Below are 27327 nucleotides of genomic sequence, written 5' to 3'. Positions count from 1 at the left end.
AGAGGATTAGTGAGCTCAAACATAGAAATTTAGAAATGATGCATGTATAAAAGGAGAGAAAACTAAGATAAAAAATGTAGAAATTCTACGAGAATTATCCAACCCCATTAGAAAGGGCGACATAAGGATAATGAGTATCTCAGAAGAAGAGAGAGAGAAAGGAGCAGAGAGTTTATTTAAAGAAACAATAGCTGAGAACTTCCAAAACCTGGGGAAGAAACTGGACATAAAAATCCATGAAGTTAATAGAACACCCAATTATCTCAGCACAAAAAACATTCTCCAAGACACATTATAATAAAAGTGTCAAAAGTCAATGACAAAGGAAGAATATTAAAGGCAGCCAGGGGAAATAAAAACCAACAACCTACAACAGAACCTCCCCCCATTAGGCTATCAGCAGATTTCTCAGCAGAAACTCTGTAAGCCAGGAGAGAGTGGAATGATATATTCAAAATATTGAAAGATAAAACCTGTCAACCAAGAATATTCTATCCAGCAAAGATATCTTTTAGATATGAAGGAGAAATAAAGGCTTTCCCAGACAAACAAAAACTAAGGGAGTCCATCACCACTAGACCTGCTTTATGATAAATGATTAAAGGAGCTCTCCTACCTGAAACAAAAAGACAAAGATATGCAAAGCTTTGAGCAGAATGATAGACAGAGAGACTCAGAAAATTGCTACTCTATATCAGAAAAGGTTAGTAAACACTTAATCTTAACATAAAGGTTAAAGGAAAAGGAAGAATTAAAAATAACCATAACCACTTCAATTTGGTAACAAACTCACAATACTAAAAGAGATAACTTGTGACAACAAAAACACAGAAGGGGAAGAGGAAAAGGATGAAACCTACACAGGCAAATGAATATGAGATATCATCAGGAAAAGAACTATCTTATCTACGACACCTTTTATACAAACCTCATGGTAACCACAAAACGAAAACTTCAGAGCAGAAACACAAAACATAAAAAAGGAGGAAACTGACAATAGAATAAAAGAAAAGCAACAATCTGAAATGGCAGGCAAAAACAAAGAAGAAACACTGAATATACACAGCAACAAGAAAACAGAAAATAAATTGTCAGTATTAAGTCCTCATATATCAATAATCACCCTAAATGTAAATGAACTGAATTCACCAATCAAAAGATGCAGGGTGGCTGGATGGGTTAAAAGAAAAGACCTAACAATATGCTGCCTTCAGAAGACACATCTCAGCTCTAAAGACATGAGCTCAAAGAAAAGGAATGGAAGATGATACTTCAAGAAAATGGCAACCAAAAGAATGAGTATAGCTATACTTATATCAGACAAAATAGAGCTCAAGCCAAAAAGAAAAAAAAATGACAGGAGACAAAGATGGAATTACAAAATGATAAAAGGAATGATTCATCAAGAAGATATAACATTTATTAGTTTATATGCACCTATCATCCTATCACAGGAGCATCAAAACATATAACGCAACTATTAACAGACATAAAGGGAGAAATAGACAGAAATGCAGTAATAGTAGGGAGCTTTAGTACTCTCCCTTACATCAATGGATAGATCATCCAGACAGAAAGTCAACAAGGAAACACTGGCCTTAAATGAAACGTTAGATTAGGTGGATTTAACATACATAGAACATTCCATCCAAAAACAGTAGAATACACTTTCTTCTCAAGTGCACATGAAACATTCTCAGATAAATAATACGTTAGAAAACAAAACAAGTTGCAATAAATTTTAAAAGATTGAAATCATATCAAGCATCTTTTCTGACCACAATTGTATGAAACTAGAAATCGACTACAAGAAAAATGCTGGAAAGTCACCAATATGTGGAGACTAAACAACATGCTACTGAACAACTATTGGATCAATGGAGAAGTCAAAGAGAAATCAATAAATACCTGGAGACAAATGCAAATGAAAAGGCAACATACCAACTCTTATGGGAAGCAGCAAAACTGGTACTAAGAGGGAAGTTTATAGCAATGCAGGCCAATTTTATGAAACAAGAAAAGTATCAAGTATACAATCTAACAGTGCACCTAGAAGAACAAAGTCCAAAGTCAGTAAAAAGGAAGGAAATAATGCAAATCTAAGCAAAAATAAATGAAATAGAGACTAAAAAAGACAACAAAAGAGATCATCAAAACTAAGAGCTAGTTCTTTGAAAAGATAAACAAAATTGACAAACTTTTAGCCAGACTCACCAAGAAAAAAAGAGAAGACTCAAATAAATAAAATCAGAAATGAAAGAGGAGAAATTACAAATGAATACCACAGAAATACAAAGGATTATAAGACAACACTATGAAAAACTATACATCAACAAATTGGATAGCCTACAAGAAATGGCTAAATTTATCAGTTATACAACCTTGCAAAACTGAATCAAGAAGAAACAGGGAATCTGAATACACTGATTATTCCTAAGAATGTGAAACAGTAATCAAAAACCTCCCAAAATACAGGAGACCAGAAGCAGACAGCTTCTGGTCTTAGAATTCTACAAAACATTCAAAGATTTAATACATATTCTTCTCAAATGATTCCAAAAATTTGAAGAGGAGGGGACACTTCCTAACTCATTTTATGAGGCCAACATTATGGTGATATCAAAACCAGACAGGGACAACACACACACACACACACACACACACACACATACATAAATTACAGGGCAATATTGATGATGCACATAGAAGCAAAATCCTCAACAAAATCATAGCAAATTAAATACAACAACACGTTAAAAGAATTATAGGCCAAGATCAAGTGATATTTACACCAGGGATGCAAAGACAGTTCAACATTTGCAAATCAATCGATGTGATACACCATAATAACAAAATGAAGAATAAAAAATCACATGATCATCCGAATAGATGCAAAAAAAGCATTTGACAAGATTAAGCATCTATTTATGATGAAAGCTTTCAATAAAATGGGTGTAGAAAGAAAGTACCTCAACATAATAAAGTCCATATATGACAGACTCACATCTAATATCATACTCAGTGGTCAAAAACTGAAAGTTATCCTTGTAGGGTCAAAAACAAGCCAAGGATGCCCACTCTTGCCATTCTCATTCAACATAGAATTGGCAGTCCTAGCCAGGGCAATTAAGCAAACATAAAAAAAGGAAAAGAAATAAAAAGGAGGCCAATTGGAAAGGAAGAAGTAAAATGTCAACATTTGTAGATGACAGGATTTTATATGAAGAAAACCTTAAAGAATTTACCAAAAATATTAGAAATAATAAATGAACAGAGTAAAGTTGCAGGGTATGAAATCAACATACAAAATCAGTTGTATTTATATATACTAACAAAGAAATACCTAAAGGAGAAATTAAGAATACACTCCTATTTACAATTACAACAAAAAGAATAAAATACCTAGGAATAAATTTAACCAAGAAGGGGAAAGACCTGAAAACTAAAACTATAAGATATTGTTGAAATAAATCAAAGAAGACACAAAGAAATGGAAAAATATTCCATAATCATGAATTGGAAGAATTAATGTATTTAAAATGTCCGTATTACCTAAGGCAATCTACAGATTTAATGCAATCGCTACCTAAATTTCCATGACAAGAAACAAACACATAGATACAGAAAACAGATTGGTGGTTACAAAAAGGGGGTGGAGGAAGGTCAAAAATTGGTAAAGGGGGACATTTGTATGGTGACAGGTGGAAACTAGAGTTTTGGTGGTGAAATCAATGTTGTATAGAGAAATTGAAATATAATGATGTACAACTGAAATATATACAATTTATAAACCAATGTTACCTCAATAAAAAAATAGTAGTGGGATGACATAATTTAAGTGCTGAAAAAAAATCTACTATCAAAGAAGCCACTATCACTGTGAGAGGAGAGATAATAGTTGGGGCAAAAAGAATAATTGGGCTTTGAAAACTTGCCATATATACCAGGGAAGTGGGAAAGTTGTGTATACATTTAGTGTATTAATTAGGGTTCTCCAGAGGAAGTAAACCAATAGAGTGTGTGTGTGTGTGTGTGTGTGTGTGTGTATTGTGTGTGTATATATTTAAGGAATAGGCTCACACAGTTATTGAGTCAGGCAAGTAAAAATCTGCAGGATGTGTGCTATAGATTGAATGTTTGTGTCCCTCTAAAATTCATATGTTGAAACAATCTCCAATATGAAGGCTTTTGGAGGTGGAGGCTTTTGAAGGTCATTAGGTCATGAGGGTAGAGAGTTCATGAATGGGATTAATGCCCTTATAAAAGAGATCCCAGAGAGATCCCTTGACCTTTCTGTCATGTGAGGACACCGTTCAGCATTCATTCTCCATTTCCACCAAAGCCACCCAGCCCTAGTCAACCACTTATATACTTCTTGTCTCTCTGGATTTGCCTATTTTAGACATTTCATATAAAGGCAATCATACAATATTGTGGTATTTTGTGGCTGACTTCTTTCACTTAGCATAATGTTTTCAAGATTCATCTATGCGTTTTATTGTTGCATAATATTCCATTATATTTTGGATATATCATATTTTGTTTATCCATTCATTAGTTGAGGGACATTTTGATCATTTATACTTCGGGGCTACTGTGAAAAATGCTATGAACTTTCATGTACGACATGTTTTCATTTTTCTTGGGTATATACTGAGGAGTGTAATTGCTGGGTCATATGATAACTTTATGATTAATGTTTTGAAGAAATGCTAAACTGTTTTCTAAAATGACTGCACCATTATAAATCCTATCAACAGTATATGAAAATTGTACTTTCTCCATACCTTTACCAATACTTTTTATTGTCTGTACTTTTTGTTTTAGCCACCTCAGTAGTTGTGAAGTAGTGTATCATTATGGTTTTGATTTTCATTTCCCTGATGGCTAATGACATTGAACATCATTTTGTGTGTCTCTTGACTATGTATCTCTTCAGAACACGTGTCTCCTCAGATCCTTTCTCCATTTTTAAGTTGGATCATTTGTCTTTGTAAGCTGTAAGAGTTCTTAACATATTCAACATATGAATGCTTAATCAAATATATTATTTACCAATGTTTTCTCTCATTTATGGGTGGTCTTTTCACTTTATTGTTGGCGTCTAAAAAGTACAAAAGATTATAATTTTGATGAAGCATCACTTACCTATGTTTTCTTTTGTTGCTTGTGTTTTGTTATCATATGTAAGAAATCAGTGCAAAATCCAAGTCACAAAGATTTGCACCTGTGTTTTCTTCTAAGAATTTTATAGTCTTAACTTTAATATTTAGGTTTATGATCCATTTTGAAATTTTGTGTGTGTGTGTCTGGTGTGAGGAAATAATCCAACTTCATTATTTTGCATCTGGATATCCATTTATCTAAGCACTATTCCTTATAAAGACTGTTATTTCCCCCATAAAGTTGTCTGTGCACCCTTGTCAAATACCAATTGACTATAAATGTAAGGGTTTATTTCTGAACCCTCAATTCCATTCCATTGATATGTAGATGTTTATCTTTATGCCAATACCACATGGTATTGCTTACTGCAGCTTTGTGGTAAGTTTTGTAATCAGGGAGTCTAGGTTCTCCTATTTTCTTCTTTCTAAAGGTTACTTTTGCTCTTCTAGGTCCCTTGTATTTTTATATGAATTTTAGGATCATCTTGTCAATATATACAAAAATAACAAGGTGGGGTTTTGATTTTTGAAGAAAGTACAAAAGCAATTCAACGGAGAAAGAATAGCTTTTTCGACAAATTGTGAACCTTGACCTAAACATGAAACTATAAAATGTTTAGGCAGGAAAAAATAAGTGAAAATATTCAGAATCTAGGAGTAGGTGAGGAATTCTGTGACTTGACAGCAAAAGCAAAATGCATAAAATGAAAAATTGATAAATTAGACTTCATCAAAATCAAAACTTTTTCTATCTGAAAGACACTCTTAAGACGGTGAAAACTACAAACTACAGATTGGGCAGCAAACCACATACACGTTAAAGAACTAATTATCCAGAGCATATACAAAATATAGAAACAACTCTCAAAATTCAACAGGAAACAAAACAAAATAACAGTTAGAGAATGAGCAAAAGATACTAGGAGACAGTTCAAAGAAGGTGTAGAGATGGCAAATATGCTCATGAAAATATTTTCATTATCCTCAGTCATTAGGGAAATACAAATTAAAATTAAAATGGAATATCACTACACATCCATCAGAATGGCTAAAATAAAAAGTGGCAACATGAAATGCTGACAGGGAAATAAAACACTTGATCACTCATACATTGCTAATCGAGATATAAAATGGTACAACCAATCTGGAAAACGGTTTGGCAGTTTCTTATAAAACTAAGTAGGCAATTACCACACAATTCAGGGATTGAACTCCTGAGCATATATCCCAAAGAAATGAAAATGCATGTTCATACAAAAACTTGTAAATGAATATGTATAGCAGTTTTATTCAGAATAGCCCAAAAGTGGAAACAACACATATATTCTTCAATGGGTGGATGGTTAAACAAACTGTGGAACATCCAAGCCCATGGAATACTACTTATCAATAACAAGGAATGAACTATTGATACATGCAGCAACTGGATCAATCTCTAGGAAATTATGCTGAGTGAAAAAAAGACAATTCCCAAAGTTTTTACAGACTATGTGGTTTAATTTATATAACATTCTTGAAATAACAAAACTATAGAAATGGAGAACAGATTAGTAGATTCCAGGGATTAAAGATTGTGGCAGGAAGACCAGAGGAAAATACTTGTGGTGACGGAACTATTCGGTATCTTGACTATGCTGGTTGATACATGCACCTACACACATTATAAGATTGCACAGAACCAAGTATACATACAACACTAATAAATTCATGTAAAACCAGGGAAATCTGAATAATATTAGTGGATTAGTGCAATATTGATTTATTGTTTTGCAATATGTTGTCACTGGGGTAAGTGAGTGAGGGTATGTGGGAAATCTCTGTATTATTTCCTACAACTGTTCATGAAATTGTAGCTTAGTGTCTTTTGCAAAATTTGGGGAGTTAGTTGTTATTTCTTCAAATACTAATTCATCCCCACTCTCTTTCTCTTCTCCCTCTGGGACTCTGATGATAAGAACGTTGGACCTTTTGTTATTGTTAGGCAGGTCCTTAAACTCTCTTCATGCTTTTTTTTTGTTATTTTCTCACTGGTTTTCAGATGGTTAAATTCTATCAACCTGTTCTTCATTTATTCTATCCTCTGTTATGTCCACTATACCACTGAACCTATCCTGCAAGGTTCTTTTTTATTTGTTATTGTATTTTTCAGTGATATAATTTATGTTTGGTTCATTTTTTATAACTTCTATGTCTTTACTGATATTTTTATTTTTCATTTTTCCAGAGAATAATTGCTCATTGAAGCATTTTTATGATTGTTTCTTTAAAATTTTTGTCAGATAATTCCAATATCTGAATCATCTAATTGTGTCACTCGATTACCTTTTCTCATTCAAGTTGTAATTTTCTTAGTTTTTGGTATGATGGGTGATTTCAATTGTATTCTGGATATTTTGGCTGTTATGTTAGGAGACTCTGAGTCTTATTTAAATCTTTTATTTTAGCAGGCAATCATTCTGTTTAGGCTTACCATGCAGTTCCTGGCGTACTTTGTAGAGTGAATTTTGAATAACAATTTAATGAGAACGTTTGGGGTGCTATTTTTTGTCTGCTTGGTCTATCTGATGCCATTAGGGTTCTCACTAATCCCTTCTCGTACTTCCTGAGATGATGGAATGAGATTCCCCAGTCTGGAATGCCTTCTGCCTGTAGGTTTACAAAGGGAGTCTCAGGCATATAGGACAGTGATCCCATGCAGTCTGGGCATAGCCACTTAGTCTGGGGAATTACCTCTGCTTGTGCTGCCTGGCCAGATGTCTCTATATGGGGGAGAGGAGTCTCAGGTTTGGTGGTGGCAGAGATAGTACTTCCTGGGTAATCTATTTGTTGTGGAAGGATTCTCCTTACTGTTATAGTAAGGTCCCCAAGGGTCTCTAGGTAGGGAAAGTGGTTCTTGGGCCCATGGGGGCAAAGAGCTCTGCCAAGATGGGTGTTTTTTTATGTTGGATTGTCCTGTACTCGTACCACCCAGTATCTTTAGATAGGGGAAAGGATTCTCAGGCCCAGTGGGGACAGAGAGTGCTATTGGGATTTCCCCTTGCTGGTACCTCCAGGCCACCCAGTGTCTCTGGGTGGGGGAAGGACCCAAGTTTATTTTTATAATTTTACATTATTTTTCTTTTTCTATATATTTTTTAAATTATATATTTTATCCTTCAGGGACTTGGTGTTAGAAATTAAGTAATAATCCATTTTACAAATTTACAGATGCCTGTTCTTGAACATCACCATTTATTGAATATTTCTTTTCTCCACTAATCTAAACTGCTAACTATATTGTAAGTAAAATGTCAATAAATATTAAGTAGTATTTCTAGATTATGTCTTCTTTTTCAGTGATGTGGCTGCATATTTATGTTGCAGGTCCAAACTGTTTCAAATATCATAGTTTTGGAACTTATGCTCATGTATATAATTATAACCTCCTGCCTCACCCTGTTATTCTATGTTTTCAAAGTTTTCCTTTCTCATTTCTGTATTTCCTCAGTAAGGAACTGATGATAGCCTTTCACCACTCTGTGATGATTTTTGATCCTGAATACGACTGTCTGTTGGCTCCAAGATGTACTCGTCTGACATTTTCTAATATGGGTGTTGACAAGGACTTTCTCTTTGAACAAAATTTAGTCAGGCTCCTCTAAGACGTCTTTTCAACTAGGCCTCATTCTTGGCTTCCTTTCTTGGCCTGTTGAGGCCAGTTTTAGCAAGAATTCTGCTATGCAAGGTTATTGAGAACCTTCCCACGCTTGATAGCTAATAAAGTTCCTCTTAGTAATTTTCCATCCCGTCCCTCACACGGCATATTGGCTATAAATCCCCACTTGTCCCTGTTGTATTTGGAGTTGAATTCAACTTCTCTCCCCTACTGCAATAGGCTTGACTTTTCTTCCTTGCTGTTTTTAACAAGTGTCAGAATAATTTTTCTTCTACAAATGTTAACATCTCACTTCAGAGACCAATTCTTTAACCATAGGTATCTTGGACTTAGTCTTTGCTTCTTAGGTTCAGAAACAGCTCTATGTTGCTTAAGCTCTTGGTTGAAGCCTTCTGCTTCTGTTTTTTCTCAGGTTACAGCTCTTTGTGTGAGGGATCAGATTTATCTTTTGAAAAGGAGGAATGGGAAGGAAAATTTAATTGGCATAGTAGGAAGAATCACTTTCTGCATGGGCTCTGCACTGAAAGATATCACTGTTGCAAAGAAGCACAAATGTAATGAACAATCTTATGGTACAGACTAGTCCAGACCATTCCATGAACTTTTCAGATCTTTATTATGCGTGACATTTTTGTCAATGAAAAATATTATCCTTGATTTTACTTAGTGAAACTGTGAAAAATTCTGTCAAGTGTTTTTTTTTTTACTAAACATAGTCTTATCGTGGTTTTATTCCTTAAGCTTAGTAATTAATAAGTTTTAGAATTTCTCCTAAATACTAAACTGTAGAATATTGAGTAAACCAACAAATTATGACTCTAAAACAATATTTTTCTGTGAAATAAATCCATGTTTTCCTGAGTTTTAAATAAAATTAACTCAATAAAGAGGTTCTAAATTTTGAACTTCAAGGACAATTGTCCCCCATTATGTTAAAACATATTTTATACTTTCTGACTCCTAGTATTTAAAAATGTACAATATCAAAGGTACTTTATGAATTAAGCATAGTAGTAGAGTAGTAGCAGTCAGCAGACATAGAAGAGATATTAAAAATATATTGCATTCTACCAATGCAAATTGAATTTGGATTATTCTAATATCTACTTGTTTCTAGATATTAAGACCACCAATTTATCATGCAGAATACTACAATGGAGGAATCAGCGCAACTTTAAAATAACCCTAATTCATAAACAAGTGGTATAATCTTACTTCTTAGGATACTTTTTCAAATGCAGTCAATGACCTAATGCTTTATTTTCCCTAAAGAGTCACTCTCCTGACACACCTCCCCCAACTCTGTTCATTCCTCAGTCTCAGTTCTCCACCCTCAGTGATCTCTATTCTGTATTCCTGTCAGTGCTGGAACAGCTTGAAATGGCTAGGGATGTGGGCCTTTAGGGACTGGTGGTCAGGGTAGGGAGTTTATAGAAAGGATTTATATTAAAATCATGGCCAGGCAACCCTGGTGATTGCACTGTTAGTGGTAATGTGATGCAGAGTCAGAGAATCAGGCAGTCATGAAACAATACAGCAATCAAGATCTCTAATGATGTGGGAGGTTGGAAGTTATCAATAAGCAAAAGACAAGAAAAGCACAGCTCTCAGCATCAACAATCAGACAATGAAAAACAGACAAGGAGGTAAAGCGGCATTTGGCAGACGAATATGTCGTCATCAAGGAGACTTAACCACTGTAGGAGTTTTCAGAAGATTCCAGCTTTCTGTCAGTTATGTGATTATTGTGTGCCAGTGACTAATCACCACATGAATGCCTGGAACTGGGACTGGGAACTAGAATTGGACTGAGGTCTGAAGTTAACTGGTAAGAGAGTAGCAGTAGCTCCTGACAGTTCAATATTGATATTTCCACAAGCTCATCTTTTCAAAAGCTTCACCTTTCACTTCTGTCTGGTTCCCTCCATATTCAACTCTGTGATCATGACCAGTCACTCTGATCATCTGCCTAACCAATTGCTTTGGCTGCCTCAATGTTATTTAAAATGTGACATGCCACAAACTGAACTTACCCTGCCCTTTATAAATAAACTCCCTACTCTTTGCTGGTTCCCTTATTTTGAAACTTGGATCCATTTTCGACATAAACTTCTTAAACAACGGTATCTATCAAGTCACCAAGTGAACTCTTGCCAGCATCAAAATTTCAAATCCTACATCATATCCCTCCATTTTTGTTCATTTCCATTGACCCCATCAAGGTTGTTGTGGCCTTACTAGAGGTTGTCAAATTCCAGTCTGAGATCATGCTACTCTTGGAAGCTTTGCCAAAAATTCAGATTCTTAGGACCCAATCCTGAACCTGACTCACAATTCCTAGGGAAGAGGACTAAGAAATATGTACTTTAACTCCCCTGGTTAATTCCAATGATCAGCCAGCCTTGCAATCACCGATCTAAATATCTGCTGATATCTACTATAAGGTGCAATTTCATGGTGGATAGAACCAGGAAAGAGGCAATTAGGATGGAAAGGACTAGATGGAATTATTTTTGGAGGAGAGGAAGATGAAGGAGCAAAGCATGATGATCAGATTCCTGGTTTGATAAACTAGGTATATGGTATCCAGATATCAACTGAGTATCATTCACTGGAACAGAAAAAAGAGAGAGAAGAAAAGGGGTAGACATGTGATAGCAAATGATATTTTCAGCTTTTGGACTTGAGTTTGAGATGCCTATGACACCAATTAGTAGCTCCAATGCATGAAACAGGAAACATTGAAGTTGACAGGAATAGATAATTTTGAAGAGTTGGAAATCATTGAAGAGTTTGAAAAGTCATTTTATTAAAATAGGACTACATAGATAGTGATAAACATAACATTTGAATACAGTGGGGCACACGGAAGGAAAATATCTTAAGTCAACCCTAATGTATTACTTGACATTAATTTATTCATTCAATAAACATTTATCAAAATCGTCTCTCTTATTTCCTTAACAAATTTTGAAAGATTACTAATGTGGTGTTTTCAGAATATACTTTGGAGAGCAAAAGTAGGAACATGTGGTCAGTTCAAGGCAATTTATCACAATCCAGATAAGAGAGAAATGGCTCACAACAGTATGGATTATGTCAGTGGAGGTGGTAAAGGTGGTCAGATACTCACTATAATTTCAATGTAGAAATGATGGGATTTTCTGGTGGATCAAATGTGTAAGATCAAGATTAGAAACAAGTGAAAGATGACTCCAAAGTTTTGGACCTGCATATCTGGAAGTTTGGATTTCATCAACTGAGATGGGGAAAGTTAAAGGTGGAGCAAGTTTAGGGGGAAGAGGAGATTAGGTATTATGTTTAGAAAATGTTGAATTCAACATGTTTAATAGACATCCAGATGAAGATGTTAAGTAGGAAGTTGGATATATAAGATTGGGTTTCAAGGGATATATCTGGGTCTAGATATGAATTTGGAAGTCTTTAGCTGTGATTTAAAGCCATAAGACTGAATGTGTCACCAAGTGAGTGAGTGAACAATACTAAGGGAAAAGAGTCAAGGACAGAGCCCTGAAGCCATTCAAGTGTTGATGAGGAGGAAACAACCAAGGAGATAAGAGGTCAAGTGCCATTTGTGATGAAGAGTAATAGGCCATAAAAATTATGATTTGTTAAAAGCTTAACATTCCCCTGTTTAAAGGAAATGTATGTATTCTTAATTTGAACTGATCTGTTAAGCCATTGGCTTCTGAAAGGTATTATATAAGCTTTTCAATAATTTTGAATTTCTATACATTTTGGAAGAAATATTCAGAATCTTCTGGAGTCTGTGTATTACAGGACAGGGAATTTTATGAGTATAGCATGTCTGTAAAGTCTAAGTAATGTTTTCAGAATAATTATCTGTATACAAACTTGAAATAGGCATGCAAAGAGAGTGAAACATTCTTTAACCAAGAAGTCAGTTTGATGGAAATAATGCATTTATTTTTAAATTTTATTTTCACTTTTTCCTTTTGTCTCCCCAAAGCCCCCTGGTACTTTATTTTTAGTTGTGGGTCCTTCTAGTTGTGGCATGTGAGACGCCGCCTCAGCATGGCCTGATGAGCAGTGCCATGTCCGTGCCCAGGATCCAAACCAGCAAAACCCTGGGCCACCAAAGCAGAGGGTACAAACTTAACCACTCGGTCGCAAGGCCAGCCCCAGTAATGCATTTTTGAAATTTAGAAATAACATTAAGTCAGAGCTAACAGAGAGATGTAGAAAGTCACTTTTTTTTAAGTAGTCATTTGGCAAAAATTACCTTAATCAGATGTTGCATACATATATACTGTGAACATTTGGGTACATGTTAGAGTGTTATTTACAACATTATCCAACATGTAATAGAATTGTCAATTTACATAAGAAAACATCCTGGGCGGAAGTGCATGGCAGTAGGATGGACTGTATTTTTATTTTAGTTTCATGAGATAATTTTTAAGTCTTGAAGATACTGATGAGCATACAAAGTACTTCATGGAGTTATTTAGTTAGGAGTGAAGAAAAATCATGTTATTGGTCATGAATCCAAAAATAGCATAGGGAATTGAAGAGGAAGTAATGCCTGTATTAAATTTAAAAAGTGTTCAGTCTGTGGTCATGAGTTTGAAAGGGACAGAGGCCTATTCAAAAACTGAACTTTCTGATGGGATCAAATAAATCTTCGAAGTTAGGTATGGAACATATATCTCTGAAAATGAAATTATGTTCTGAATTTTCCTTATGAAGAGAGAAATTCTCCTTATGATTTGGGTTTTCTAAAAGAGAATGCAGGCCCCATGAATTGGCTGGGAAGTCTAGAGTAAGAAGAAATTTAATCTTGTATTGGTTCTGTTCATCCACTACAGTGGGCTTCTGAGATGTTGTTTGACACTAGTAATGATCAATCTGCTTTCTATCACTATAAATTAATTTGCATGTTCTAGAATTTTATATAAATGGAATCATGTAAAATATACTCTTTTTTCCTGGCTTCTTTAATTCAGAATAATGATTTTGAGATTTATCCATGTTGTTGCACGTACCAATAGTTTATTCCTTAAAATAATGGAAAGATATAATGAAGTAAACTGAAGTAGAAGGAACTAATAAAAAAATAAAGTACACAAAATTTAAAACGTAAAACAATACACTTAATAAATAATCTTATTAATAATAATGAGATTATTAAAATGTAAACGTGATTCACTATCAGGAAATCCATTAGTATAATCCATCATATAACAAGTAAGGACAAAACAACTATAAAAAATTCAACATCACTACATTAAAACCTACAAGACAGGCAGATCAGTGTTTGCCTGGGAATGGGGATGGAGGAAGGAACAGATTACGAAGAGGCATGAGGAAACCTTTGGATGTGGTGGAAATGTTTGTTATATTTATTGTAGTGATGGTTTTAAAGGTATATACATATGCCAAAACTGATCAAATTGTACACATTAAATATGTGCAGCTTAGTGTCCTTCAATTATCCTCCAATAAGATCAAAACAACTAAATGTAAGTGTATATATATATACATAGTTCGTCACTAGTCCTTAAGCTGATGCCTTGTCAGTCATTTACATTGTAAAGCTCATTCCCTATTAAATTTTTCAATAAGTTATCATAAGAACAAAATTCTGATATCTTATATGTTCATAATAATTGTTTACAGCCTTTATATTTGAGGATAAATTTAGGTAGATATAAAATACATGGCTTACATTTTGTTTCCTGAGTATTTAAATATGTTACTTCACTGTTGTCTGACATAAAGTGTTGCTATTATAAAGGATAATACTAATCTGATTTTCTTTCATTAGTGACTTGCTCTTTTTGAGTAGAGGCACAAAACATTTTTTCTTACTCTTTGAAATCAAATAATTCTACTAGAATATATCTCAATATTGGCCTTTCTGATTCACTTTCCAAGATATGCAGTGTGACTAAAATATGATTAAATTTTCTTTTATTATAGAAAAGCTTTTCTGAATAATAATTTTAGTGTTGGACTGAGAGAAGTTTTAAGGTCTCCTATTATAATTGTTCTGCTTAATGGCTCCATTATGTTGGCTTTCCTCTGAATCACAGCCTGTAGTTCTGAATTTGGATAGAAAATTTCAGTATAAAATCAAGATGCTCTGAACTTTCCTAGCTATGTCCTCTGTAAGAGCTTATAAATAATGAGTAACCCAATAGTAGACCAGACTGTGATCTCTAAATACCAATTCCCACCACAGAGGACCCAGTATTCTTGGAGAAATAACTGATTCTAGGACTAGGTGGGAAACATACAAGATGAGCTTGGGACATCTTGTCATATAAGAAATTAAGAAAGTTATAAAAGAATATAAAGTCTTGTAAACAAAAAAAACTCAAGAGCCAACTTGAAAAAGCACCCAGTGGCCAAAGCTATGTGATATTGCACCAGGTTATTAACATCTCATACCCTCAGTGTAAACAACTTCTACAGCAGTGTTTCTCAAACTTTACCCTTCATAAGAATCACCAGGGTGCTTGTTTAAAACACAGATTCTCAGGTTCTATCTCAGACCTCATGAATCAGAAACTCTAGGGGTGGGACCTTGGAATAATTATTTTTAGTAAGTGCCCATGGGTGATTTAGATAATCAGCAAAGTTTGGGAAACACTGCCTTAGAGAAACAGAGCTACCATTTGAAAGAATTTGAGTTCAGGAGCATGAAATGAGCTAAGATGTTTTCTATTGTTAAATAGACATTATTTTTTTAGAGCAGTCTTAGATTTATAGAAAAATTGAATAGTAGAGAGATAGTCCATATATCCTGCACCCATTTTCCCAGTTTCCCTTATTGTTAACATTTTACATTAGTATGGTGTGTTTGTTACAATTAATGAACCAATATTGACATATTATTAACTGAGTCAATAGTATATTCAGATTTCCTTAGTTTTTACCTAATGTCCTGTTCCTGTTTCAGGATCCTGTCCTAGATAACACATTATATTTAGCAATCATGTCTCCTTAGGCTATTCTTGACTGTGACAATTTCCGAGATTTGTCTTGTTTTTGATGATCTCAATAGTTCTGAGGAGTACTGATCAGGTATTTTGTAGAATGCCCATCAACTGGGATTTGATGTTTTTCTCATAATCATATTATGGGTTTGAGGGAGAAAGATCACAGAGGTAAAACGCCATTTTCAACACATCATATCAATGGTGCATACTATCAACATGACTTAGGTCTCTTGATGTTAATCTTGAAAAGCTGGATAAGGAAGTGTTTGTTAGGCTTCCTCACTGTGAAGCCACTCCTTTTTTCTTCCCTTTTCCATATTCTTTGGAAAGAAATCACTCTGCACAGCCCACACTAACGGGTGAGAAGTTGTGTTCCCCCACCTGGGGGCAGAGTATCTACATAAATTATTTGGAATTCTTTCACACTAGAGATGTGTCTTTTCTCCCACATTTATTTATTTATTCATTCATTAAATAATTTATTTCTATCAGTATGGACTCATGGATATTTACTTTATACTTTGGGTTACAATCCATTACTACTTGATTTTGGCTCAAAGTGTTCCAGGTTTTGGCCATTAGGAGCTTTTTCATTTGGCTCCTCTGGCCTTTTGATATACCTCAATCAATGTAAGACTTGTTGTTGTTCTTGATGATCACTCCCTCACTTTCTGAAATTATAAGATTCTCCAGGCTCGGCTGGTATATTTCCCGTCTCAGTCTTAGGAAAGCCATTTCTTCAAAGATTCCTACTTCCTTTTATCGGAGAATGGTATTAGAAACCAAGATCTGCACAGTAGGTATACTCATTACGACTGGACTGTTACTGCTTTGGGGCCCTCTCAGCTGACAACATTTCTCCCTTAAATTTTGGTTGAATTCTCTAGTGAAACCATCCGGTAGTAGTACTTTCTTTTTTTGAAATTATTAATTACTGATTAAATTTCTTTAATAGATATAGGCCTATTAAGATTACCTATTTGCTTTTTTTTTGTGAGTTTTGGTAGTTTTGTCTTTCAAAGAATTGGTCTATTTCATCTAAGTTATAAAATTGTAGGCATAGACTTGTTTATAGTATTCCTTATTATCCTTTTCATGTACCTGGGAACAGTAGTGATGATACCTCTTTTATTTCTGATACTGGTAACTTATGCCTTCTCTATTTTTCTTGGTTAGCCTGGTTAGTTGTTTATCAATTTTATTGATCTTTTCAAAGAATCAGCTTTTGGTTTCATTGATTTTTGCCTATTGCTTTCCAGTTTTCAATTTCACTGGTTCCTGTTCCAATTGTAATTCTTTTCTTCTGCTTGCATTAGCCTTAAATTGCTCTTCCTTCTCCAGTTTACTAAGGTAGAAGCTTAGATTATTGATGTTAGATCATTCTGCTTTTCTAATATACATATTCAATGCTATAAATTTCCCTCAATGCATTGCTTTCACTGCATTGCACAAATTTTGGTAAGTTGTATTTTTGTATTCATTTTGTTTGAAATAATTTATAATTTATCTTGAGACTTTTTCTTTGACCCATGTGCTACTTAATCTCCAAATATGTTGGCATTTTCTAGTTATCCTTCTGCTAATAATCTCTAGTTTCATTCCACTGTGATTTGAGAACATAGATTGCATGATTTCTCTTCTTTTGCATTTGCTAAAGTGTGTTTCACAGCTTAGAATGTCATCTATCTTGGTAAATCTTCCATGTGAGCGTGAGAAGAATGTGCATTCTGTTATTGATGGATGGAATATTCTATAAACATCAACTAGACAAACTGGATTGATAGTTTCGGTCAGGTCAACTTGATCCTTTTTGATTTTCTGCATGTTTGATCAATTACTGTAAGAGGGGTGTTGAAGTCTGGACTATAATAATGGATTTGTCTATTTCTCCTTTCAGTTTTACCCGTTTTGCTTCACGTATTTTGATTCTCTCTTGTTAGATACATATGCATTCAGGATTGTTAATTGACTCCTTTATCTTTAAGTAGTGTCCCTCTTTATCCCTGATAATTTTCTTTGTTGTGAAGTCTGCTTTGTCTGAAATTAATGCAGCTACTCTAGCTTTTTTTAAAAATAATGTTAGCATGATGTATCTTTCTTCATTTCTTTACTTTTAACCTACCTGAATCTTTGTATTTGAAGTGGATTTCCTGTCAACAACAATTGTTGGGCCTGTTGTTTTATTTTTTACTATATATCTACTAAGACAATCTAAGACTTTTGTGTATTTAGACCATTCACATATGGAGCATCTATTGTCATAATTGGATTAATATCTTCCATGTTTGTAACTGTTTTCTACTTTTTGCAATTGCTCTTTGTTTCTTTATTTCTCCCCCTACTTTTCTTCCTTTTCTAGTTTTAATTGAACATTTTTAGGATTGCATTTTGTCATTTCTCTTAGAATTTCAATTATACTTTTTAAAATTATTGGAGTCTTATTCTAGTGCTTGCTTTTTATCTTCAGACTGTTTTTTCTTGCCTTTTTGAATGTTTTGTAATTTTTTGTTGAATATCAGACATGCTACATCAGGTAACAGGAACTGAGGGAAAAGTCTTTATTGAAAGGTTTTACATTAATCTGGCCAGGATTTGGGCTGTGTTTAATGTCTGCTATTGCTGTATGTGCCAGAGGTTTCAAATTCCTCTAGCGTCCTTTTTTTTCCTTTCCTGTTGACCTTGGGCTTCTCTAAGAACTTCCCTTTAGAGTCTGCATCTTCAAGCTCTTTCAGCTGTAATCCTCTGTTTTTATACTGGAGCCCTGTCGATATTGTAGTAAGGTGTGAGGGAGAGGAAGCATTCTATCATCTTATAAATATCAGACTTTTAGTGGGTCTATGTCCCTGGACTATGAGCTTTTCAATTGTTCCTTAGCATCCCTCACCCTTAGGTGAGACAGGAAGCCTAGTGGCCACTGCAGTTTGGTAAATGTTTCCCCCTAGGTCTGATAAAGTCTCTGGTAAAGTCTTTTCCCGTGGAAAGTAGCTCTTTGTTATGGAGAATGCTCTGTACATATTTCAAAATGGTTCCTCTTCCCATTTCTCTACCATTTCCATAAGGGGAATTTTCTTGGTTCTTCACTGTGAGAAACTGGTTGGGTTTCTGGAGATATGGCCCACAAAAACATGAGGGCCTCACTAATACTGCAGTCCCTGGGAATTTCTCACTCTCAACCTAGCCCACACTTAGCCTCCAGCAATTTGTCATTATTACCAATTAAGTCTTCTTACCAGTTTTTTGCTGCAACAGCTTCTGTTGCTGGTAAGCAGATCTTGGATGTCATTTTCTGTATTCACCTGCCTCTCCACATTTCAGGGAAGCAGTTTGTCCTGTGAACTTAATTCTCTCATGGGTCCAAGAAAAGTAATTGATATTCAGGTTGTTCAGATTTTTCTTTTCATAAGGATGGGAGTGATAACTTCAAATCTCTTTACATGTTGGGGTTAAAACCAGAAGTCTACTATTTTCTTTTCAAGTTAGTGGATTTATTAGCTTCTGGTTTATGAGGGGTAGGGAATAAACAATTATTAAACAATGATCCTAGATATACACATGCAAGAACCTTTGAAATAAATGAAGTTAAAACATTTCACATATTGGGATTTCTCCTCTTTTCCTTCATATTTCCTATAGAATATCCTCCAAATTATGCTGGTTTGTTCTAAATATGGCATGCATCATTCACACACAAACACATACAGAACACACACAAAATTTCTTACATGTATTTCTTACTTTCTTAATTCTCTTACAAAAGTGCTAAGAAATTTAAGAAAAACAATTATATAGCATCAATGACAAAGGCCCAATACAAATCTGATATATTTCTATATTTTATTTTACAGCATTACCTGAGAGGCTTCAAAGAGTTAGCTTTCTTTTGTGGAAATCTTCATGTTTCTACTTAGCACACTTTAATAAAATGTTGCAGAACGTTTTATGGAGGAAATCCACTGTTTTACATAAAGGCAGCTTTAATTTAGGAGAATTAAATAATCTATTCTGTTTTAGAAAGATTAGTCTAGTTGCCCAGGGAATAAGTAGGTACTAATATGTTACCTATAGGTAATAGTCATTCAATGACAGGAACTCTCTGAGGCAATGGGCGTATAGTTATGAAAAAGATTAAAACAATCCTTCCTCTCAGGGAACTTATGCTTTAGTGAGTAAGACAGATGATTATATGACATAGTGTAATAAGAGGTATAGTTTCATGGTATATTAGTCATGGAGATATTATACATATATATCCAGAAGTGAAAGAAGTTCAGTGTAGCAAGATTGTATTCATAGGGCAAGAAGTAGAAGCTGGAGACATAAGAAATTTGGGCTTTATTCCAAGACTAACAGGAAGAAACCAAAGGGGGGGGGTTGGTTAAGCAGTGACAAAAGCAGATTTATGCTTCAGAAAGATCATTCCAAGTGCTTTGTGAAAATAAGTAAATTGCAAGGAGAATTTGGAGTCAGTGACACAGTTTATAAATGCATTTTAGGAATCCAGTCTAATGAAAATACTAAATTGCCTCGAGAATGTAGTATTAAGAGTATTAAGCATAAAAGTATGGACACTTTTCAAGAACGGTTATGACATTTAAGTGATAGAACATGATGATGACTGACTGTGAGGGTAGATGGAGAGGGAGTCAGGTAATGGTGATGTCCAGATTTTTGGCTTGGTCAAGTGGGAGAAATAACGAATACACCATTCAATAAAAGAGAAAGCATTTGAGTAGGACATGTTCATTTTGCATATGCTGAATTTGAGGTGTCTGTGGGGCATCTGAGCTTAGATAAATAACACTGGAAAGGCAAAACAAAATGTATTAATTCAAATAATGCATTATTCCAGGAAAATCAAGTTGCTAAAAAGGGTTTAGAATTACAGAAAAATTTGGGAAAACTGTATACAGATATTCTCAATATATACTAGAATTACAGAAAAATTTGGGAAAATTGCATACAGATATTCTCAATATATGCCATAGAATTATTCTATTATTTCAGTATTGTTATTTATTCAAGCTCATTTGAATAGAGCCTAGAAGTCTTTTCAGTTAATCTGACAAGAAGAGTTAAATGTACTTTGGCTTTTATTCTTTTATTCTTTGTATGTCTGTACACACTATCACATTTGTTTGTGTAACATTCCAGGGCACAAAGTAGAAACTATTAGTTTAGTTACTCTCTGAAATTTGTATAGTACAGATGACAGAAATGGGGCCTATTCTAAAGAATTAATGTATGTTACAATGCTAATGTTTGAAAAGTAGAAAATATTTAACAAATACAATATATTTTAACTGGCAAAAAATATATGCAAAATAATGTATTGGACATTAGTGGATAAGAATTAAATGGATGGAAGTTTAGTACACATTGAGCTTTTATTTAAATGAAATTTTATTAATTCAGCAGGCATTCATTATTAGCTAAAATCTAAGACACTAACATGTCTACTTAATTCATCTTTAACTAGGTCCCTGGGAAAGCCCAGAATGCTATAATCTTCTAACACAAAGGAAATAGGTTAACTATTAATCTGAATACTTAAAACAGGTAAACAGTTATGTTTCTTTGGTTTATTTCTAAAACAAACATCCTGAAATATTCCCTAAGACTAAAGTAGAATATAGATTCTAGAAGACCCAGGTTTCCTGGCTATATATTCCAAGATTATACAGAGTAGGTGAAAAATGAGTTTTTATTGAACATGCTTTAGTTAATAATGTTTTATATAATAATTTTATTTGAATCTACCACTTGGAACACATTTGTCAAGAATGTGCTTCTCATTGCATTTAAACAAGAAGCACTGCTACTTCTGGAAATCAAAAACATCACAATAAAAATCAGGTCTTCTCATTTTAAGCAATCTCTGTATTGTCAGAGACATAGAGAATGATTTAGCCAGAATCTTTGCTCATAACTTCAAGACCACGTTTTCCTTCAATGTAATGTAGCTCATAAAAATTTCAAGCAAAAATGTGCTTACGTACATATTATTTAATATCATCTACAGATTTAGAGAAGACAATTTGTTAAACATTATATTCCATAAAGAAAGAAAAAAAACTAGAAAGATTTATAAAACGCATCAATAGTTTATCAAAATTATTTTCACAAAATATGAGTGGGATATCTAAATACATTAACAGATATATTCAGAAAAAAGGCAAAGTGTCCATTGTTATTCAACATTTATCCAAAATATTAGACATATTTTAATCAAAACACCAAATAAATACAATTTCACAAATGGTCTTGGAGATAAAGGATTTGAATCAAAGAACAAAAACAAAATTGTGAAAAAAGAGTTAATATTGATATGTGCCAAGACCAAATAGTACGCTGCAATAGGAGAAAAAAAGGTTTTAGAACCATTCATATTTGCACAAATCTCCACACAGAAAACTATATATATATATATATATGAAGGGAAATTAAAAGACACTTAAATGGAAGGAATATACCACATTCATGAATTAGAAGACTCAGTATTGAATCGCAAATAAGATCCAAGCACTTTTGTTGTCAAAATTGACAAGCTGATTCCAAGTGTATATGAAAAGGCAAAGGGCCAATAATGGTGAAGATAATCTTAAAGAAGAACAAAGTTGGGAAATTTACACTACCAAATATCAAGACTTATTATAAAACTATGTAGTACTGGTGCAAGGACAGACAGACAGATGGAACAAAATAGACAGCATAGAAAAAGAGTCAAACATATACAGATACTTGATATGTCACAAAATGAGCACTGCAAAACCATGATGACAGGGGAGTCTCAATGGGACAGGGTAAATTGGATATCCAAATGGAAAAAAAATGAATTTTGTTGCAGTCTACTTTATGCCATTTGCAAAAATTAATTCCACATAGATTGTGGATAGAAATGAGAAAAGAAAAGCAAGTTTCTAGAAAGTAGTAACATAGTAGAATATCTTCATAGTCTTGAGATATGCAACAGTGTTTTTAAAGACAAAAAGGAAAAACACTGTAAAACTGGACCAGGTTAAAATTAAAACTTTTGTTCATCAAAAGACACTATTTATAAGAGGGAAAGGAGTGGGATAATATCTTGGCCATATATCTAACCAAAAAGTGCTTTTATCCTGAATATATAAGGAATTCCTAAAAATCAATAAGAAAAAAAAAGACAAAACTCACTGAAGTAAGCACAAGACTAAAACAGGAACTTCCAAAAGAACATATCCAAATGTTCAATAAACATAAAAATGTTTTCAAGCTCATTAATCATCAGAGAAATGCAAATTTAAAACCACAATAAAGAACTACTAGACAACCAATCAGAATGGCTAAAATTGAAAAAAGATGAGAATACCAATGGTTAGCCAGTACATGGAGAAAATAGAACTGTTACACACTACATTTATAAACCATTTTGGAAAACTGACAGTAGCTAATTAATTCAAAACACATGCTATCATATGATTGTACTATTCTACTCCTAGGTCTTTAATCAACAGAAATCTATATGCAAGTGCACTGAAATATATACACAAGAGTAGCACCATTTGCAGTAGCCCAAATCTAGAAACAATCCAAATGCCCATCGACTTTTGAATGCATATCATGTGATTCTATACAGAAATTCAAGTGAGTTAACTTCTACACCCAAGAACACGAATAAATCTCACAAACACAATGTTGCGCAAATGAAGTCAGTCACAAAATTATATTTACTATATAATTTAACATATAAATTTATAAAATAGGCAAAACTAATCTATAACATTAGAAGTCAGGATAGTGGTTATCAGTGGGGAAGAGTGGGGACTTTGAAAAGGAGAGGATATAAAAGGGGTAGCTGAGGAGTTGGTAAGAGTTCTATTTCTTGAGCAAGGTGGTGGTTTACACCGTTCTGTTTTTCATATTTGTGAAAATCCATCAAGCTATGCGCACTCATATTTGTGTACTTTTCTGCATGTATGTTGTACTTCAAAAAATATTTCAATATAAATTCTATAAATGAAAAAAATATGAAATGCTATGTGGCTGCTTGAAATAAAAGTAATTAAAACTATATAGTTTCAAAAATGTTTACATATAAGCAATCATCTGATTGTATATTAAACAGAATAATTGACAAACACCAAATAAGTAAATTTTTAAATGTTTGTGATTTCAATGATATGATTCAAATATTCACTGTAAGTGGAAAAGAAAAACTCGTCTACAGAGTATTTCTTGTAGAGAGCATCATCTACTCAGAATGTCAAGTAAAATAATAAACATCTGATTTGACTACATTTGGCATTTCATATGGGGGCCTAAATTAAAGAAACTACACTCTTCACTGGTTACTATATATTCTGGGTGATTCTTTATGTAGCTAGTGGTAGAGAGGCAATCATTAAATACTGTAATAATGTCTATTTGGTGGCTTTATATTGCTAACTGTAACTGGAAAATACAGAAAATATTAAAAAAGTGTCGTGGAAATTTCTATCCAGATGTTGTTGATCAAAGACTTTTAAGAAAGTAAAAAACGTGACTCTATTGTAAAAATGTTCCTTATATTTTTAACCATAGTATATAACTTTTTCAACCTTTGGGAAGAATTTTCAATGCTCTTTACTACTGTCTTATTATGGATATATGAATGGAAAGTTAGTTCAACGTTAGCTGCAAATCCACATTACATTTAACTTTTGTGAAATATTTTTGTTGTGGTTGCAGAAAATCTATTATGAATCATAGTCAGAATAGCCTTCTAAATAACATTTTAAATATTATATTTAAGGACTATGTATATTTTGTATTTGGATTTCAAAGTTTAAATTCTATAAAGTGCCCTTTGTAAAAGTAAAATATAATACCAGTTAGTCAATTTTTTAAGGTCCCAATTGATGACCTAATGTTTTAGATGGAATTGTAAAAACTGTATTGTTCATACAATATGGAAGATTATATTCAGCGGCAAACTTGATAAACATAAATGGATAATTTAAAATGACAGGGTCAAATAGCTTTTTTTTTTTTTTCCTATGAAATTGATCTTAGCTACAGAATTTACTTACTATCTTACTCCTCAACTTTTTCCAAGAACTCTATCACTGATCTATAAATGGGGAGAAGCCTGCCTAACTTTCTCCATTTTCAAAGTAGCCAACATTCTAAGGCTATCATTCTAAATATTTATCTTAACAGAGCTCTAAGTTTTATTGCTTCCAACATACAGAGATGATTGAGACATACTCAAATAAATGTGGGAAGCTACGCCCCACATAAAAAAAAAAATTGAACTAGTCAAAACAATTTTTAAATAGAGATATTAAATATTGACATTTGCTTTTTTACTATTATCACAAAGCATGAATCTGATTGAATTATTGTTAAAATTATAATAAAATAATTAATAATTAGCACCAGAAAGCTACAACATATGTGAATTTAACAGAAAAATGCTAAATCTTGTTAGAAATAGCAAATGCTAAGGTTTGACTCTAGTAAATGTTAACTAGCTGATGCAGGCACTTTTGACAGGAAAGGACTCATTGTGGCATCACTAAAGTAGGAACTAGCGTGGGATAAACTGCTGCTGCTCCATTTGCTGGAATTTCCAATGGGTTGTCTATTCTGGCTAATTTCCAAGCAGACATGTGGCCAGTTTCCTTCTGTCATGTGAGCTAAATCTCACCCTGAAGTTATCTTCCCACTCTATATTGTAAACAGAAGAGGGAGGTTAGTCCTGCTTAAAATAAATGGCACTCTTTTCCAATTATCCTACAAGGAGAATGTCTAAGATTTCAAATTGTGTTTGTTACCTTTTATGATTTTCTACATCTTGGACACTTAAAACTGCTTATCATTAAATAAAGTTTTATTTTGCTATCCTAGAACAGACTGAAAGTGTTAAACTACTGTTCTTTTACCCAGAAATAAAAACACTTGCTTGTTTACCTGGACACTCCCCACCCCCACCCCAGAGCATTGGCAAACTTTTAGGTTCCTTCAGGTTAAAATCTAATTCTCAGCCTCAAATGTTACATGAAATTAATTACTATTTCCTTCCTTCCAACTAGTGTGTCTATATGATGAAGTTACCTTCAAAATAATGTCCATATTATTCCAGAAAATTAAATTTTGTGATCATGTCTCATAAGAAATACAATTGCACATACAAAAGTGTAGGCTTGAATACTTTTTCTCATTCATAAAATGAGAGAGGAAAGTATAAAATCTATAGGATCACTTTCAGCACATCTCAAGTCAAAGATTATAATCTAGAAATAAATCAAAGTCCATTTCATAATGGATTTTCAACATTTTTGCTATAGTTTATCAAATCTACTTCTAAGACACCTGTCAAAATTTTAGAACAATTTTGTTTTGTTTATACCTTAAATGAAATTTTAGTTTCTAATGAAATAAATATATGATGATATTCTATATACCGTTTTACCCTCATAAAAATTTATGTCCATTCACAGAAAATGGTACCTCTTATTCTGGTAAAATCTATAAAGTACCTCTTAGAATTCTGTGATACATTGGTTTTAATAGTTTTCCATCTAGATAACGTGATTGAACATAAGAAAAATACTTGTCACATAAGAGGTAAAATTTTTATTAATGAATTAATGTTATACTTATGCATAATACTTCATAGTGCTCCACATATTAGGTACTCAATACATAACTACTGATTAGTAACTTCGTAAATCAGTATAATGGATGGTATTAAAGGATGCAGAGATTGCTGGTGCTTTTAGAAATCTCCATATGCTTCCTTTTAAAATACTGAGTTATGATGTTTTCTTTAGAAAAACTGACAGTTAAAAGGGTTTCGTGGGGCTGGCCCAGAGCATAGTGGTTAAGTTCTCATGCTCCACTTTGGAGGCCTGGGGTTTGCGAGTTCGAATCCTGGGCACAGACCTCCACACAGCTCATCAAGCCATGCTGTGTAGGCATCCTACATACAAAGTGGAGGAGGATTGGCACACATGTTAGGTCAGTGACAATCTTCCTCAAGCAAAAAGAGGAAGATTGGCAACAGATGTTAGCTAAGGGCCAATCTCCCTCACCAAAAAATAATAAAAGGGTTTGTATGTCTTTAAAGGTCAGCAATTAACAGAAATGAACAACTATTCTAGCTGGCAGTGTAGGACTTCTATCAAATTTTACCATCAAATACAGTGTAATTCTTGGAGCGTTATTCATGCTCCTTCTTTAATTTTTCAGTCTTTCTTTTTCTTCCACTCCTTCTAGGGTTCTTTTAGTGCACAGGGGAATTATGAAATGGAGAGACTATTGGTAGGGATTCTCATGATTAAGTTTCATGATATCACTTGTCTCATGATTTTCTCTAGTGACAGAAGTGATTCTCACTAAGGAGCCCCAAGCCAATCTCACAGAGATCAAGGGATATTGGATTTGACATTCTTATTCCTGCCTGCTCCAACTGAGATGAACGCAGGTAAAACTCACTCCAATAAAGTTTTCATGAAGAACTGCTTAAATTCATGATAAAACTTCACCAAACTATAGTGAAGTC

This window comes from Equus caballus, chromosome X (assembly GCF_041296265.1).
Source record: "Equus caballus isolate H_3958 breed thoroughbred chromosome X, TB-T2T, whole genome shotgun sequence".
Lineage (NCBI taxonomy): Eukaryota > Metazoa > Chordata > Mammalia > Perissodactyla > Equidae > Equus > Equus caballus.
The sequence above is the reverse complement of the archived record's forward strand: the minus strand, read 5'-3'. Positions refer to the sequence as shown.